The 15,549-nt window shown below is 41.5% G+C and overlaps 1 pseudogene; it reads right to left on the bottom strand.

The window, feature by feature from the left end:
• Positions 1-10,679: 10,679 nt before the first annotated feature.
• LOC150050734 (ubiquitin-conjugating enzyme E2 variant 2 pseudogene) lies at positions 10,680-11,913 on the bottom strand (annotated as a pseudogene).
• Between the last annotated feature and the right edge of the window lie 3,636 nt (positions 11,914-15,549).

Raw genomic sequence — 15,549 nt, 5'->3', positions numbered from 1 at the left:
AGAGAGAGGGACGGATGGACAGACAAACTGACGGTAGGACAGATAGACAGACAGACAGACAGAGAGACAGAAAGACAGAGAGACAGATGAGTGAACAGACAGACAGATGGATGGACAGACAGATAGACGGACATACAGACAGAGAGTTGGACAGCCGGACAAACAGACCGACGATGCACAGAAGAACTGACGAACAGACAGACAGATGGACAGGCCGATGGACAGACAAATTGACGGACTGACAGACGGACGGAGGGTCAGACGGAAGGACAGACAGACAGATGGACACACAGACAGACTTATAGATAGGGAAACATATACAGATGGATGGATGGATGGACAGACAGACAGACAGGCAGACAGACGGATGGACGGATGGACAGACGGTCAGACGGATGGAAAGACTGAGGGACTGACAGACAAACTGACAGACAGATAGACAGATGGAAGGTTTGAGAGACAGACAGATGGGCAGAAGGACAGAGAGACCGACAGATGGATGGTCAGATGGACAGATGAACGGACAGTCAGACAGACAGATGGACTGACAGACGGACAGACAGCCATGCGGACTGACGGCCAGACATGGAGTCAGAAGTACGAGTGGACAAAGAGTTGGACAGATGGACAGACAGCAAACTAACAGACAGATGGACAGACATACAGATGGATGGACAGAAAGACTGAAGGACAGACAGACAGACAGACAGACTGACTGACAGAAGGTCATAGAGACAGAAAGACAGACAGACTTCCGGAAGGACAGACAGATGGACAGATGGACCGACAGAAGTACGGATGGAAGTACAGATAGACAAGCAGACCTCTGGATGGATGGATGGATGGACAAACGGATGGAAAGACAGACAGACAGATGGACAGATTGTGTTGTGCCAATACCACGTGGTTTAACTCAGGATAACAGTATGAATTTGGCATTGAAATTCCTCATGGATTAGGGTTAGGCTTATGGTAGGGGGTTATGGTTATGGTTAGGGTTAGGGTTAGTGTTAGGGTAAGGGTTAGGGGGTTAGGGTTAAGGTTAGGGGGTTAGGGGTAGTGTTATGGTTAGAGTGAGGGTTAACTCAGGATAACAGAGGATGAATTTGGCATTGAAATGTTTCCTGCATTGTTCTATCTGCTAAGGATATTTTTGTCTAAATGGGAGTCTTTTCTTCTTTCATATGACTGCCTCTTCAGTGTATCTGCTCTTACATCAAGGTGTTTGTTTCATTTGGAGTTACAACTCTTGGTGCAGGGTGAGAAATAGGATACAACTTTAGATTTTGCCGGTGCTTAACTGGGTCTGCCAGCATACTCACTGAACAGGCTCTTTGGCTTCCATACTATTTCTTTTATCTTATCAAACTGAGTTGGCCATATAGGTAGTATGTTAAGATCTGAGTGGTCTTCAGGCCTACTAGTCTCATGCCAATACCAAGCGATTTAACTCAGGATAAAAGAGTATGAATTTGACACTGAAATGTTTCCTGCATTGTTCTATCTGCTAAGAATTCTTTTGTCTAAATGGGAGACATTTCCTCTTCCATATGCCTGCCTCTTCAGTGTATCTGCTTTTACTTTGACGTCTTTGGTCCAGTTGAAGTTACCACTCCTGGTGCAGGGTGACAAAAAAGGATCCAACATCAGATTTTTTCAGGTGCTTAGGCAGTTCTGCCAGCATCACTCATTGAAGAGGCTGTGTGGCTTCCTTTCTATTTCTTTTATCTCCCTTAGCAAACTTGAGGTGGCCATATAGGTCTGTGGTTTAAGATCTGGGTGGTGTTCAGGCCTCCTAGTCTCATGCCAAAACCAGGCGGTTTAACTCAGCATAACAGAGTATGAATTTGGTATTGAAATTCCTCCTGCATTGTTCTATCTACTAAGAATTGTTTTGGCTAGACTTTTGTTTTTATTATTATTCTTCCATTTCCCTGCCTCTTCAGTGTATTTGCTTTTACATCGAGGTCTTTGATCCATTGGAAGTTACCACTCCTGGTGCTGGTTGACAAAAAAGGATCCAACAATAGATTTTTCCAGTGCTTAACCACGTCTGCCAGCACCACTCATTGAACAGGTTGTGTGGCTTCCATTCTATTTCTTTTATCTCCCTTAGCAAACCTGAGCTGGCCATATAGGTCGATGCATTAAGATCCAGGTGGTCTTCAAGCCTACCAGTCTTGTGCTAGGGTTTAGGGTTAGAGTTAGGTTAGGGAAGGGTTAGGGTTTAGGTTTAGGGTTAGGGTTAGGGTTAGAGTTAGGGCGAGTGCTAAGGCAAGGGCTAGCTCTAAGGTTGTTATGGTTAGAGTTGTGATTGTGAATGTTTAACATGTTTAACATGTTTAAGTTTAAGGTTAGGGGATAGGGGTTAGGGGTTTGGGTTAGTGTTAGGTTTAGGTTTAGGTTTAGGGTTAGAAGAATTATGTTTAAAAGGGTTAAGGTTAAGCTTAGGGTTAGAGTTTGGGTTATGGTTAGGGTTAGGGTTAGAAGGGTTATGGTTGGGTTAGTGTTAGTGTTAGGGTTAGGGTTAGGAGGTTAGGTTTAGGGTTAGAGTTAGGGGGTTAGGGTTAGAGTTAGGGGTTTACGGTTAGGGTTAGGGTTTGAGTTAGATTTAGGGGATTAGGGTTCGGGTAATGATTAGGGTTAGGTTTAGGGAGTTAGCGTTAGGCTTAGGATTTTGGTTAGGGTTAGGGGCTTAGGGTTAGCGTTAGGTTTAGGGTTAGGGTTAGGGTAGGGTTAGGGTTAAGGTTATGGTTGGGGTTAGTGGCTAGGTCTAGGGTAGGGCTATGGCTAGGGTTAGCAGTAGAGTTAGAGTTGGGGGTTAGGGGTGAATGGTTAGAGTTAAGGTCAGGGTTAGATGTCAGGGTTGGGGGATAGGGTTAGGGTGAGGGTTAACTCAGGATAACAGAGGATGAATTTGGCATTGATATTTCTCCTGCAGTCTTCTATCTGGAAGAATACTTTTGTCTTAATTGGAGTCTTTTCTTCTTTCATATGACTGTCTCTTCAGTGTATCTGCTCTTACATCGAGGTGTTTGTTTCATTTGGAGTTACAACTCTTGGTGCAGGGTGAGAAATAGGATACAACTTTAGATTTTGCCGATGCTTAACCGAGCCTGCCAGCAAACTCATTGAAGAGGCTCTGTGGCTTCCATACTATTTCTTTTATCTTGACAAACAGAGGTGGCCATATAGGTCGTTGGGTTAAGATCCGGGTGGTCTTCAGGCCTACTAGTCTCATGCCAATACCAAGCGATTTAACTCAGGATAAAAGCGTATGACTTTGGCATCGAAATTCCTCTTGCATTGTTCTATCTGCTAAGAATTCTTTTGTCTAAACGGGAGACATTTCCTCTTTCATATGCCTGCCTCTTCAGTGTATCTGCTTTTACTTTGACGTCTGTGATCCAGTTGAAGTTACCATTCCTGGTGCAGGGTCACAAAAAAGATCCAACATTAGATTTTGCCAGTGCTTAGCCAATTCTGCCAGCACCACTCATTGAAGAGTTTGTGTGGCTTCGATGTTATTTCTTTTATCTATCTTAGCGAACCTGAGGTGGCCATATAGGTCGGTGGGTTAAGATCTGGGTGTACTCTAAGCAAACTAGTCTCATGCTATGGGTTAGGGGTTAGGGTTAGGGTTAATGTTAGGGTTAGGGGATTAGGGTTAGGGTTAATTTTAGGCTTAGGGTTAGGGGAATAGGTTTAGGTTTAGGGTTATGGTTAGGGTAGGGTTAGGGTTACGGTTTGGGTTAGGGTTAGAGTCAGGGAGTTAGGGTTAGGATTAGGGTTACAGTTAGGGTGAAGGTTAGTATGAGGGTAGTGTTAGGGTTAGGGTTACAAAGGTTATGGTTAGAAAGGTTAGGGTTAGGGTTAGAAAGGTTACGGTTAAAAGAGTTAGGGTTAGGGTTAGTGTGAGGTTTAGGGTTTGGGTTAGGGTTAGTGTTAGGGGGTGAGTTTAGGGTTAGGGTTAGAGTTAAGGGTTTAGGGTTAGGATTAGGGTTAGAAGGGTTATGGTTAGAAGGAATAGGGTTACGGTTCGGGTTAGGGTTATGGTTTGGGTTAGGGTGAGGGTTAGGGTTAGGGTAAAGTTTAGGGCATTAGGGCATTTAGGTTTAGGTTAGAGGGTTTCGGGTAGAAGGGTTTGGGTTAGGGTTAGTGTTAGGGTTAAGGGGTTAGGGTTTGGGGGTTAGGGTTATGGGTTTAGGGTTAGGGATAGGGCTAGGGGGTTAGGGATAGGGTTATGTTTAGGGTTAGTGGGTTATGGTTATGGTTATGGTTTGGGTTAGGTTTAGGGGGTGAGGGTTAGGGTTAGGGGGTTAGGGTTAGGTTTAGGGTTTGCATTAGGGTTTGGGGTTAGCATTAATGTTAGTGTTGGGGGTTACTGTTAGGGCGAGGGTTATGGTTAGGGTTATGGTTAGGGTGTTAGGGTTAGGGGTTGGGGTCAGTGTTTGGGGGTTAGGGTTAGGATTAGGGTTGTGGGGTTAAGGTTAGTTGATTAGAGTTAGGGTTAGGGTTGTGGGTTAGGAATAGTGTTAGGTTTAGGGTTAGGGTTATGCGGTTAGGGTTAGAGTTAGGGTTAGGGTTAGGTTTGGGGGTTAGCGTTAGGGTTAGGGTTCCTGTTAGGTTTAGGTTTGGGGGGTTAGAGTTAGGGTTAGGGTTAGGGTTAATGGGTTAGGGTTAGGGTTAGGGTTAGAAAGGTTACTGTTAGAAGGGTTAGGGTTAGGATATGGGTTAAGCTTAGGGTTTGTGTTAGGAATAGTGTTAGGGGGTTAGGGCTAGTGTTAGGGTTAGGGTAAAGGGATTAAAATTAGGGTTAGGGTTAGGTTTAGGTTTAGGTTTAAGGGGTTAGGGTTAAGGTTATTTTTTGGGTTTGGATTTGGGTTAGAAGGGTTACTGTTAGAAGGATTAGCTTTATGGTTCGGGTTAGGGTATGATTTGGGTTACGGTTAGGGTAAAGTTTAGGGTGTTAGGGATAGGGTTAGCTTTAGGGTTAGGGTTAGAGGGTTACGGTTAGAAGTGTTATGGTTAGGGTTAGGGTTTGCGTTAGTTTAGTGTTAGGATTCAGGGGTTTGGGTTAGGGGTTAGGGTTAGGGTTATGGGGTTAAGGTTAGGGTTAGGGTTAGGGGGTTAGGGTTAGGGTTCGGGTTAGGGCTTAAGGATAGGGTTAGTGTTGGGGTTAGTGTAGTGTTAGGGTTAGGGTTAGGGTTAGAGTTAGAAAGGTTATGGTTGGAAGGGTTAAGATTAGGTTATAGTTAGGGTTAGGCTGTGCATTAGAATTAGTGTTAGGGGGTTAGGGGTAGGGGTAGGGTTAGGGTTAGGGTTAGGTTTAAGGGGTTAGGATTAGCGTTAAGGTTAAGGTTAGGGTTAGAAGGTTTATGGGTAGAGGATTACGGTTACAGTTCGGGTTAGGGTTAAGGTTTGGATTTGGGGGTTATGGATAGCGTTAGTGTTAAGGTTAGGGTTAGAGGGTTAGGGTTAGAATTAAGGTTAGGTTTAGTGGGTTAGGTTTATGGTTGTGGTTAGGGTTAGGGTTAGATGCAGTGGTGAGCAGTAGGGTTTGGGTTAGGGTTAGGGTTAGGGTTAGGGTTAGTGTTAGGGCTAGGGTTAGGGTTAGTGAGTTAGGTAGGTTTACGGGGTTAGGGTTAAGGGGTTAGGGTTAGGGTTATCATTTTGGTAAGGGTTAGGGGGTTATGCTTAGGTTTATGGTTAGGGTTAGTTTTATGGGGTTAGGTTTAGGGTTACATTTAGGGTTAGGGTTAGGGTTAGTGAGTTAGGTTTAGAGTTCTGGTAAGGTTTAGGAGTAAGGGTTAGGGTTAGGGTTAAAGTGTTAGGGATGGGGTTAGGGTAGGTTTAAGGTTATGGTTAGAGTTAGGTTTATGTTTAGGGGGTTAGGGATGGTGTTAGGTTTAGGGTTAAGGGGTTAGGGTTAAGGTTAGGGTAAGTGTTAGAGAGTTAGCATTAGTATTAGGGAGTTAGGGTTAGGGATACTGTTAGGGTTAGGGGGTTAGCGTTAGGGTTAGGGTTAGGATTAGGTGGTTAGGATTAGGGTAAGGGTTAGGAGGATAGGGTTAAGTTCAGGATTATGTTTAGGGTTAGAGTTTGGGTAGGGTTAGGGTTAAGATTAAGGTTATGGTTAGGGGTAGGGTGAGGGTAGGGTTTGGGTTAGAGTTAGTGTTAGAATTAAGGGGTTAGGAGTAGGTGGTGAAGGTTAGGGTTAGGGAGTTATGGTTAGGGATATGGTTAGGGTATTGGGTTAGTGTTAGGGTTTGGGTAAGGGGTTTAGGGTTAGGGTTAGGGTTGGTTTAGGTTTAGGGGGTTAGGTTTAGGGTTAGGCTTAGCGTTATGGGTAGGGGGTTGTGGTTATCATTAGGTTTATGATTAGGGTTATGGTTATGGTTGGGGCTTGTGTTAGCTTTAGGGTTAGGGTTAGGGTAAAAGTTAGAGGGTTAGTGTTAGGGTTAGGAGATTAGGGTTAGTGTTATGTTTAGGGTAAGTGTTAGGGTTAGGGTTAGAGGGTTAGGGTTAACTTTAGGGTTATAGTTAGGGATATGGTTAAGTTTAGGGTGAGGGTAGGGTTAGGGTTAGAAGGGTTATGGTTAGAATGGTTAGAGTTAGTGTTAAGTTTAGGGTTTGGGTTAGGGTTAGAGTTTGTATTATAAGGGTTACGGTTAGAAGGGTTAGGGTTAGGGTTTGGGCTAGGAGTACTGTTAAGGTTAAGGGGTTAGGAATATGCGGTTTGGAATAGGGTTAGGGTTTGGGTTGGGTTATAGGATTTGGGTCAGGATTAGTGTTAGGGTTATGGTTAGAAGGTTAGGATTACAGATAGGGTTATGGGGTTCAGTATAGGGTTAGGATTAGGTTTAGGGTTGGGTCTTTGGTTTAGGGTTAGGGTTAGAGTTACGGTTAGGGTTAGGGGGTTAGCGTTAGTTTTAGAGGGGTTATGGTTATGTTAGGGGCTATGTTTAGGGGGTTGGGTTAGTGTTAGGGGGTTAGTGTTAGGGTTAGGGTGTTAGGGTGAGGGTTAGGGTTAACTCAGGTTAAAAGAGTATGAAATTGGCATTGAAATTTTTCCTGCATTGTTCTTTTTTCATATATTCTTTATTATAATTAATAGAAGGGTTACAAGATATTTGCCCGATAGATGTGCATTAATTCACATACACTGATACCCTTTCTCATGTCTTGGTCCCCATTTCCCTCCCCCCCACTGCCACTCTTCACCTTGTTTTCCCCCCTTCCCTATCCAATTTCAAAAAATCAAATATAAATATATCCCATATATCAGATAACAAAGTGAAATACTGTAACAATATTAGATAACCAAGGGACAGCAAAAGAGATGAGAAATAACATAGTACCTGAAGGACAACAATCACTCATTATATGGCTTTTGTTTTTATACCTCAGAGGTCCTTTCATTTAGTGTCATACTATATGGCCTTATGTATCAAGGTTTTGCTCTATTGCAAATCTCTGCTAGTAGAGCCCAAGGTTTCTTTCTACTGATTATGACAAATGAGGGAATCCATTGAGCCTAAGTTCCTTTGAGTCTGGCTTACTTCACTTAATATGATTTTTGCTAAGTCTTTCCATTTCCTAACAAATGGGTCGATGTTGTTCTTTCTGACAGCAGCATAGAATTCCATTGTGTACAAATACCACATCTTGTTGATCCACTCATCAACTGAGGGACATCTGGGTTGGTTCCATATCTTTGCTATGGTAAATCTTGCTGCAATGAACATTGTTTTGCTAGTGAATTTAGTCTGTCCTAGTTTCTGGATGATTGGGTAAATGCCAAGTAGTGGAATTGCTGGGTCATAGGGGAGCTCTATGTTTAGCCTTTTGAGGCACTGCCATTCTGCTTTCCATAGTGGTTGAACGAGTTTGGACTCCCACCAAGAGTGTAGTAGTGATCCCTCCTGGACACATCCCCTCCAGCATCTGTTGTTATTAGTTTTCTTGATCCTGGCCATTCTGACTGGAGTGAGGTGGAATCTTAGAGTTGTTTTGATTTGCATTTCTTTTATGACCAGAGATGTTGAGCATTTCTTCATGTGTCTATAGGCCATTTTTGTTTCTTCTTCAGAGGAGACTCTCTTTAAGTGTTTGGCCCATTTTTTTCATGGGATGGTTGTTACTTTGGTGATTAGTTTTGGAGTGATTCAATTTTTTGAGTTGTTGATATATTTTAGATATGAGGCCTTTGTTGTTTAGTTGGTAAAGATCTTCTCCCACTCTGTAGGCTTCCTAATTAATTTACCAGCTATGTCCTTTGCCATACAAAAGCTCTGCAGCTTAATGCAGTCCCACTTTTCCAGCCTTTCTCTGATTTGTTGTGATTCTTGGTCCTTATTAAGAAAGTTTCGACCTGTGCCAAGGAGGCCTAGTGTATCTCCTATTCCTTCTTGTAAAGTTTTCAGTGTGTCAGCTTTTACCTCAAGGTCTTTGATCCATTTGCAGTTAATTCTAGTGCAGGGTGACAAGGATCCAACTTTAGTTTTCTGCAGGTGCTTACCCAGATCTGCCAGCACAAATTGTTGAAGAGGCTGTCTTTCTTCCATTTATTTTTTTGGCTCCCTTGTCAAAGATTAGGTTGCCATAGGTCTGTGGTTTAATATGTGGGTCCTCAGTTCTATTCCACTGGTCTTCAGGCTTGTTCTTGTGTCAGTACCAAGCTGTTTTGATAATTATATCTCTGTAATAGAGTCTAAAGTTTGGTATTGAAAGTTCTCCTGCCCTCTTCTTTCTGCTAAGAAGTGTTTTTGCTATACGGGGTCTTTTATTATTCCATATGAAATTTTGGACTGCCTGTTCTATTTCTTTAAAGAATGACATTGGGATATTGATGGGTATTGCGTTGAATTTGTAGATAGCCCTTGGCAAGATTGTCATTTTTACGATGTTGATTCTTCCAATCCAGGAGCATGGGAGGGTTTTTCCATTTCCTCAGTTATGCTTTAATTTCCTTTTTCAGGGTTTTAAAATTTTTATCAAAAATGTCCTTTATATTCTTAGTTAAGGTAATTCCTAGGTACTTTATTTTCTTTGAGGCTATTGCAATAGGAGTTGCTTTCCTGATTGTTGCCTCATTCCTCTCACTGTTGGTGTAGAGGAAGGTGGTTCATTTTTGAGGTTTAATTTTTTTTGTTGTTTATTGATACCATGACTTACTATTTTTTATATTTTTTGTTGTAATTAATAAAAGGGTTACATGATATTTGCCAGATAGAAAGTGCATTAATTCACATACATTCATACCCTTTCACATGTCTTGGTAACCATTACCCTCCCCCCCAACCCCCCACCTGTCTTGGTTTTCCCCCCTTCCCTATCAAATTTCAAATAACCAAATACAAATAAATTCAATATATCAGATAACAAAGTGAGATACTGTAACAATATGAGATACCCAAGGGACAGTAAAGGAGATGAGAGATAACATAGTACATAAAGGACAACAATCATTCGTTATATGGCTTTTGTTTCAATATCCTGGAGGTCCTTTCAATTAGCTTCATACTATATGTCCTTATGTATCAAGATTTTGCTCTATTGCAGATCTCTGCTAGTAGAGCCTGTTTCTACTGATTATGACAAATGAGGGAAACCATTGAGCCTAAGTTCCTTTGAGTCTGGCTTACTAAGTCTTTCCATTTCCTAACAAATGGGGTGATGTCGTTTTTTTCTGACAGCAGCATAGAATTCCATTGTGTACAAATACCACAACTTGTTGATCCATTCATCAACTGAGGGACATCTAGGTTGGTTCCATATCTTCGCTATGGTGAATAGTGCTGCAGTGAACATTGTTGTGCTAGTGGATTTAGTATGCCCTTGTTTCTGGATGGTTGGATATATGCCAAATTGCTGGATCATAGGGGAGTTCTGTTTAACCTTTTGAGGCACTGCCACACTGCTTTCCATAGTGGTTGAACTAGTTTGCATTCCCACCAACAGTGTAGCAGTGATCCCTCCTGGACACATCCCCTCCAGCATCTGTTATTATTCGTTTTTCTGATCCTGGCCATTCTAACTGGAGTGAGGTGGAATCTTAGAGTTGTTTTGATTTGCATTTCTTTTATGACCAGAGATGTTGAGCATTTCTTCATGTGTCTATAGGCCATTTTTGTTTCTTCTTCAGAGGAGACTCTCTTTAAGTGTTTGGCCCATTTTTTCATGGGATGGTTGTTACTTTGGTGATTAGTTTTGGAGTGATTCAATTTTTTGAGTTGTTAATATGTTTTAGATATGAGGCCTTTGTCCGTTGTTTGGTTGGTGAAGATCTTCTCCCACTCTGTAGGCTTCCTAATTAATTTACTAGCTATGTCTTTTGCCATACAAAAGCTCCGCAGTTTAATGCAGTCCCACTTATCCAGCCTTTCTCTGATTTGTTGTGATTCTTGGTCCTTATTAAGAAAGTTTCGACCTGTGCCAAGGAGGCCTAATGTATTTCCTATTCCTTCCTGTAAAGTTTTCAGTGTGTCAGCTTTTTTTCCCCCCATGGCACAAAAAGAACATAAATTATTTGTTAAGTAAATGTTCTGCAAATTCCAATCACAGATTCACAAAATAGGATACATAATAAAGGGTGTATTTTGATGAAAAGCTACAATAATTCTAACTTTTGCTATCTTGACAAGGCTACCATATATACGTATGTATGTATGTGTGTGCATCAATGTAATAGAAATGCGTAGCCTCTTGGGACAGTTCCACATTTTATTTACACTTTAAGACTACCTTTAATCTCAAAATCACATATCCATACACTTAGTTCCTTTTTGTGGATTTAAACATAAATGCATGGTTTATTAAACAAAGACTGTAAACAAATATTTGTCATGTCTGGTATATGGACCACACAGGTACAGCTTTTAACAGAAATTCATCGACCCCCCCAACATCTTTTTATTATAAATACAGGTATCAAAACAATCCTGAACATATTTTTGATACTATACTAGTAGTCAGCACCCACACCGTTTCAAAAATTAACACAATTTGTGACAATATTCACTGTACCTGCTACTTTAACCAATTTCAACTGCAGCTTTTTCACTAAGTAAGATGGATAAAGCATGCCACTTCGGTTTTTCCTTCTGGAGATTTTATGTGTCAGAAGCACAATCATTTTCCACTGCCATTTGACTCTTCTTGACATGCTTTCACCTTGAAAACCTGAGTTCTAATTCGAGTACTCCAGGTTCATGTTTAAATGACAGTGCCTTAACAAGAGAAATAAAAATTCTGCTTCACTTTTCCTCCTGTTACCTGAAAACATAATGGGTGTACATATATTAAATATATTCTTACAAGTGTCCATGTCATGTTTACCAGCTGGTATTCTCTTACTTAATGTTTAGGTATTTTGCATTGTGATATTTAATCAAGACATTAATATGAGTAGAAGGTTGTTGATTTAAGACAAATTTAAGATTCACTAAAATTAATTGTTGTGTTTGTCCTTCAGGTGGCTGTGGAAGCTTCATATTTTCCTTGGACATCATTAGACGTCTTAGCTCTTGAAGTACAACTTTGATGCTATATGAATTTTGCCATTTTGCTAACACTGATATGCTCCGTGCATCCACCATTCCACTGGAATTGTTTATTCCATTCATATTAGTTTTTGTTACAAATCTAACTGATGGAGGAGCCTCTGGATATTTAGGTCCACATTCTACTTTTAAGCTATATATTCTGTTTTCATAATTTGTCCTTGGTGGCCCAATAATCATGCCTGTCCACCTTGTAAGTGTCATATCTTCATCATCTTCAAGGCCCCAGCTAACCGTACCATCGCCTACTCCTTTTTGTCCTTCTTCAAGTTCTTCCAATAAGCGAAAATTACGAGGAACTTTAACTCCTGTGGAGACCGCCATCTTCTCCTGCAGCCCAATGCAGCCGCCCTCACGCACATCAGTGTGTCAGCTTTTGCCTCGAGGTCTTTGATCCATTTGGAGTTAATTCTAGTGCAGGGTGACAAAGAAGGATCCAGCTTTAGTTTTCTGCAGGTGCTTAACCAGTTCTGCCAGCACAATTTGTTGAAGAGGCTGTCTTTCTTCCATTCTATTTTTTTTGGCTCCCTTGTCAAAGATTAGGTGGTCATAGGTCTGTGGTTTAATATCTGGGTCTTCAGTTCTATTCCATTGGTCTTCAGGCCTGTTCTTGTGCCAGTACCAAGCTGTTTTGAGAATTATAGCCCTGTAATAGAGTCTAAAGTTTGGAATTGAAATTCCTTCAGCACTGTTCTTTCTGCTAAGAAGTGTTTTTGCTATACGGGGTCTTTTATTATTCCGTATGAACTTTTGAATTGCCTCTTCTATTTCTTTAAAGAATGCCATTGGGATATTGATGGGTATTGCGTTGAGTTTGTAGATAGCAAGATTGTCATTTTCACAATGTTGATTCTTCCAATCCAGGAGCATGGGAGGTTTTTCCATTTCCTTAGTTCTGCTTTAATTTCCTTTTTTAGGGTTTTAAAGTTTTCATCAAAAAGGTCCTTTACATTCTTAGTTAAGCTAATTCCTAGGTACTTTATTTTTTTGAGGCTATTGTGAAAGGAGTTGCTTTCCTGATTATTGCCTCGTTCCTCTCACTGTTGGCATAAAGGAAGGCAGTTGATTTTTGAGGGTTAATTTTATAGCCTGCTACTCTTCCAAAATTTTGAATCAGCTCAAGGATCTTGGGAGTGGAGTCTATAGGATTCTTTAAATACAGAATCATGTCATCTGCAAAGAGGGAAAGTTTTACTTCCTCTTTCCCTATTCGAATCCCCTTTATGCTTGCTTCCTGCCTTATTGCCCTGGCTAGGAATTCTAATACTATGTTAAAGAGGAGTGGAGAGAGTGGGCATCCTTGTCTCATTCCTGATTTTAGAGGGAATGGGTTTAGCTTTTCGCCATTAAGTATAATACTAGCTGTGGGTTTGTCATACACAGGCTTTATTATAGTGAGGTAGTTCCATGGATTCCTAGTTTCTCCAGAGCTTTTAACATAAAGGGGTGTTGGATCTTGTCAAATGCCTTTTCTGCATCTATTGAGACAATCATGTCATTTTTGTGCTTGCTCCCGTTGATAGGTTGAATTATGTTAATTGATCTGCGTATGTTGGACCAGATTTGCTTCCCTGTGATGAATCCTGTTCGATCATAGTGTATAATTTTTTTGATGAGTTGTTGTAGACGGTTGGTCAGTATTTTGTTGAGAAGTTTTGCATCGATGTTCATCAAAGAAATAGGTCTATAGTTCTCTTTCTTTGATGAATCTCTGTCTGGTTTGGGGATGAGAGTTATACTGGCTTCATAGAATGAGTTTGCGTTAGATTTATTGTTAGAGTTAAGGGGATAGGGTTAGAGGGTTAGGGTTAGTGTTAGGGAGTTATGGTTATGGATAGTGTTAGGGCTTTTGGATTAGGGTTAGTGTTTGGGTAAGGGGGTTAGGGTTAGGGTTAGGGTAGGTTTAGGTTTACAGGGTTAGGGTTAGGGTTAGTGTTAGGTTTAGGCTTAGGGTTAGGGATAGGGGGTTAAGGTTATGGTTAGGTTTATGATTAGGGTTAGGGTAAGAATTTGGGGGTTATGGTTAGGGTTAAGAGGTTAGGGTTAGTGTTACATGGTTAGGGTAAGTGTTAGGGTTATGGTTATGGTTAGGAGATTAAGGTTAGCTTTAGGGTTATTGTTAGGGATAGGGTTAAGTTTACAGTGATGGTAGGGTTAGGATTAGAAGGGTTACGGTTAGAAGGGTTAGGGTTATTGTTAAGTTTAGGGTTTGGGTTACTGTTAGGGTTTGTATTAGAAGGGTTACGGTTAGAAGGGTTAGGGTTAGGGTTAAGGTTAAAGTTTGGGTTACGGTTAGGATTAAGGGGTTAGGGATATGGGGTTTGGAATAGTGTTAGCATTTGGATTAGGTTAGGGGGTTATGTTTTGGGTTTTTAGGGTTAGGGGATTTGGGTTAGGGTTATGGAATTTGGGTTACGGTTAGTGTTAGTTTATGGTTAGAAGGCTTAGGGTTACAGTTAAGGTTAGGGGTTTTGGGATAGGGCTAGAGTTAGGATTAGGGTTGGGGCTTTGGGTTAGGGTTAGGGTTAGGGTTAGAGTTACGGTTAGGGTTAGGGGGTTAGGGTTAGGGTTAGGGAGTTAGGGTTAGGTTAGGAGGTTATGGTTATGGTTAGTGTTATGGTTATGGTTAGGGTTATGGTTAGAGGGTTTGGTTAGTGTTGCGGTTAGGTTTAGGGTAACGGTTAAGTGGTTAGGTTTAAGGTTAGGTGCTTAGGGTGAGGGTGAGGGTTAACTCAGGATAAAAGATTATGAAATTGGCATTGAAATTTTTCCTGCATTGTTCTATCTGCTAAGAATAGTTTTGTCTAAGCGGGGCCTTTCATTCTTCCGTATGCCTGGCTCTTTAGTGTTTCTGCTCTTCCTTCGAGGACTTTGATCCATTTGGAGTTAGCACTACTGGCGCAGGGTGACAAAGAAGGATACAACTTTTGTTTTTCCCGGTGCTTAACCAGGTCTGCCAGCACCACTCATTGAGGAGGCTGTGTTGCTTCCAATCTATTTCTTTTATCTCCCTTAGCAAACCTGAACTGGCCATATAGGTCGATGGGTTAAGATGGTGGTGGTCTTCAGGACTACTAGTCTCGTGCTAAGGGTAGGGGTTAGGGTTAGGTTAGGGAAGGTTTAGGATTTAGGGTTAGGTTTAGAGTTAGGGTTAGGGTTAGTAGGGTTAGGGCTAGAAGGTTGAGGGTTAAGGTTAGGGTTAGGGTTAGGGCTAGGGCTGGAGCTAGTGCTAGGGCTAAAGCTAGGGCTAGGATTGTTAGAGTTAGGGTTGGTAGGGTTAGGGTTAGGGTTAGGGGGTTCTCTTAGGGTCATAGTTAGGGTTAAGGTTAGGGTAAGGGGGTTACGGTTATGGTTATAGTTATATTTAGTGTTAGTGTTAAGTGGGTAGGGTTAGGCTTAGGGTTAGGGTTAGGCTTTGGATTATTGTAGTGTTAGTGTTATGGTTAGGGGTAGTGTCTAGTTCTATGGCTAGGGCTAACGCTAGGGTTAGGGTTAGCCTTAGGGTTATGGGTTAGTTGTTAGGGTTAGGGTAAGGGTTAGGGGTTAGGGAGAGGGTTTAGGGTTAGGGTGAGGGTTAACTCAGGATAACAAACCAGGTCTGTCAGCAATACTCATTGAAGAGTCTGTGTGGCTTCCATTCTATTTCTTTTATCTCCCCTAGCAAACCTGAGGTGGCCATATATGTGAGTGTGTTAAGATTTGAGTGTTCTTCAGGCCTACTAGTCTTGTGCTGATACCAAGTGGTTTAACTCAGGATGACAGAGTATGCATTTGGCATTGAAATTTCTCCTGCAGTTTTCCACCTGCTAAAACTTGTTTTGTTTAAATGGGGGTCTTTTATTCTTCCGTATGCCTGCCTCTTCAGTGTATCTGCATTTATTTGAGGTCTTTGATCCATTTGGAGTTACCACTCCTGGTGCAGGGTGACAAAGAAGGATCTAACTTTAGATTTTGCCGGTGCTCAACCAGGTCTGCCAGCACCAAT

The sequence above is a fragment of the Megascapheus bottae genome, chromosome 17, assembly GCF_031878675.1.
Source record: "Megascapheus bottae isolate mThoBot1 chromosome 17, mThoBot2.hap1, whole genome shotgun sequence".
In the NCBI taxonomy this organism is placed as follows: domain Eukaryota; kingdom Metazoa; phylum Chordata; class Mammalia; order Rodentia; family Geomyidae; genus Megascapheus; species Megascapheus bottae.
This window is presented reverse-complemented; position numbering and strand designations above follow the sequence as displayed.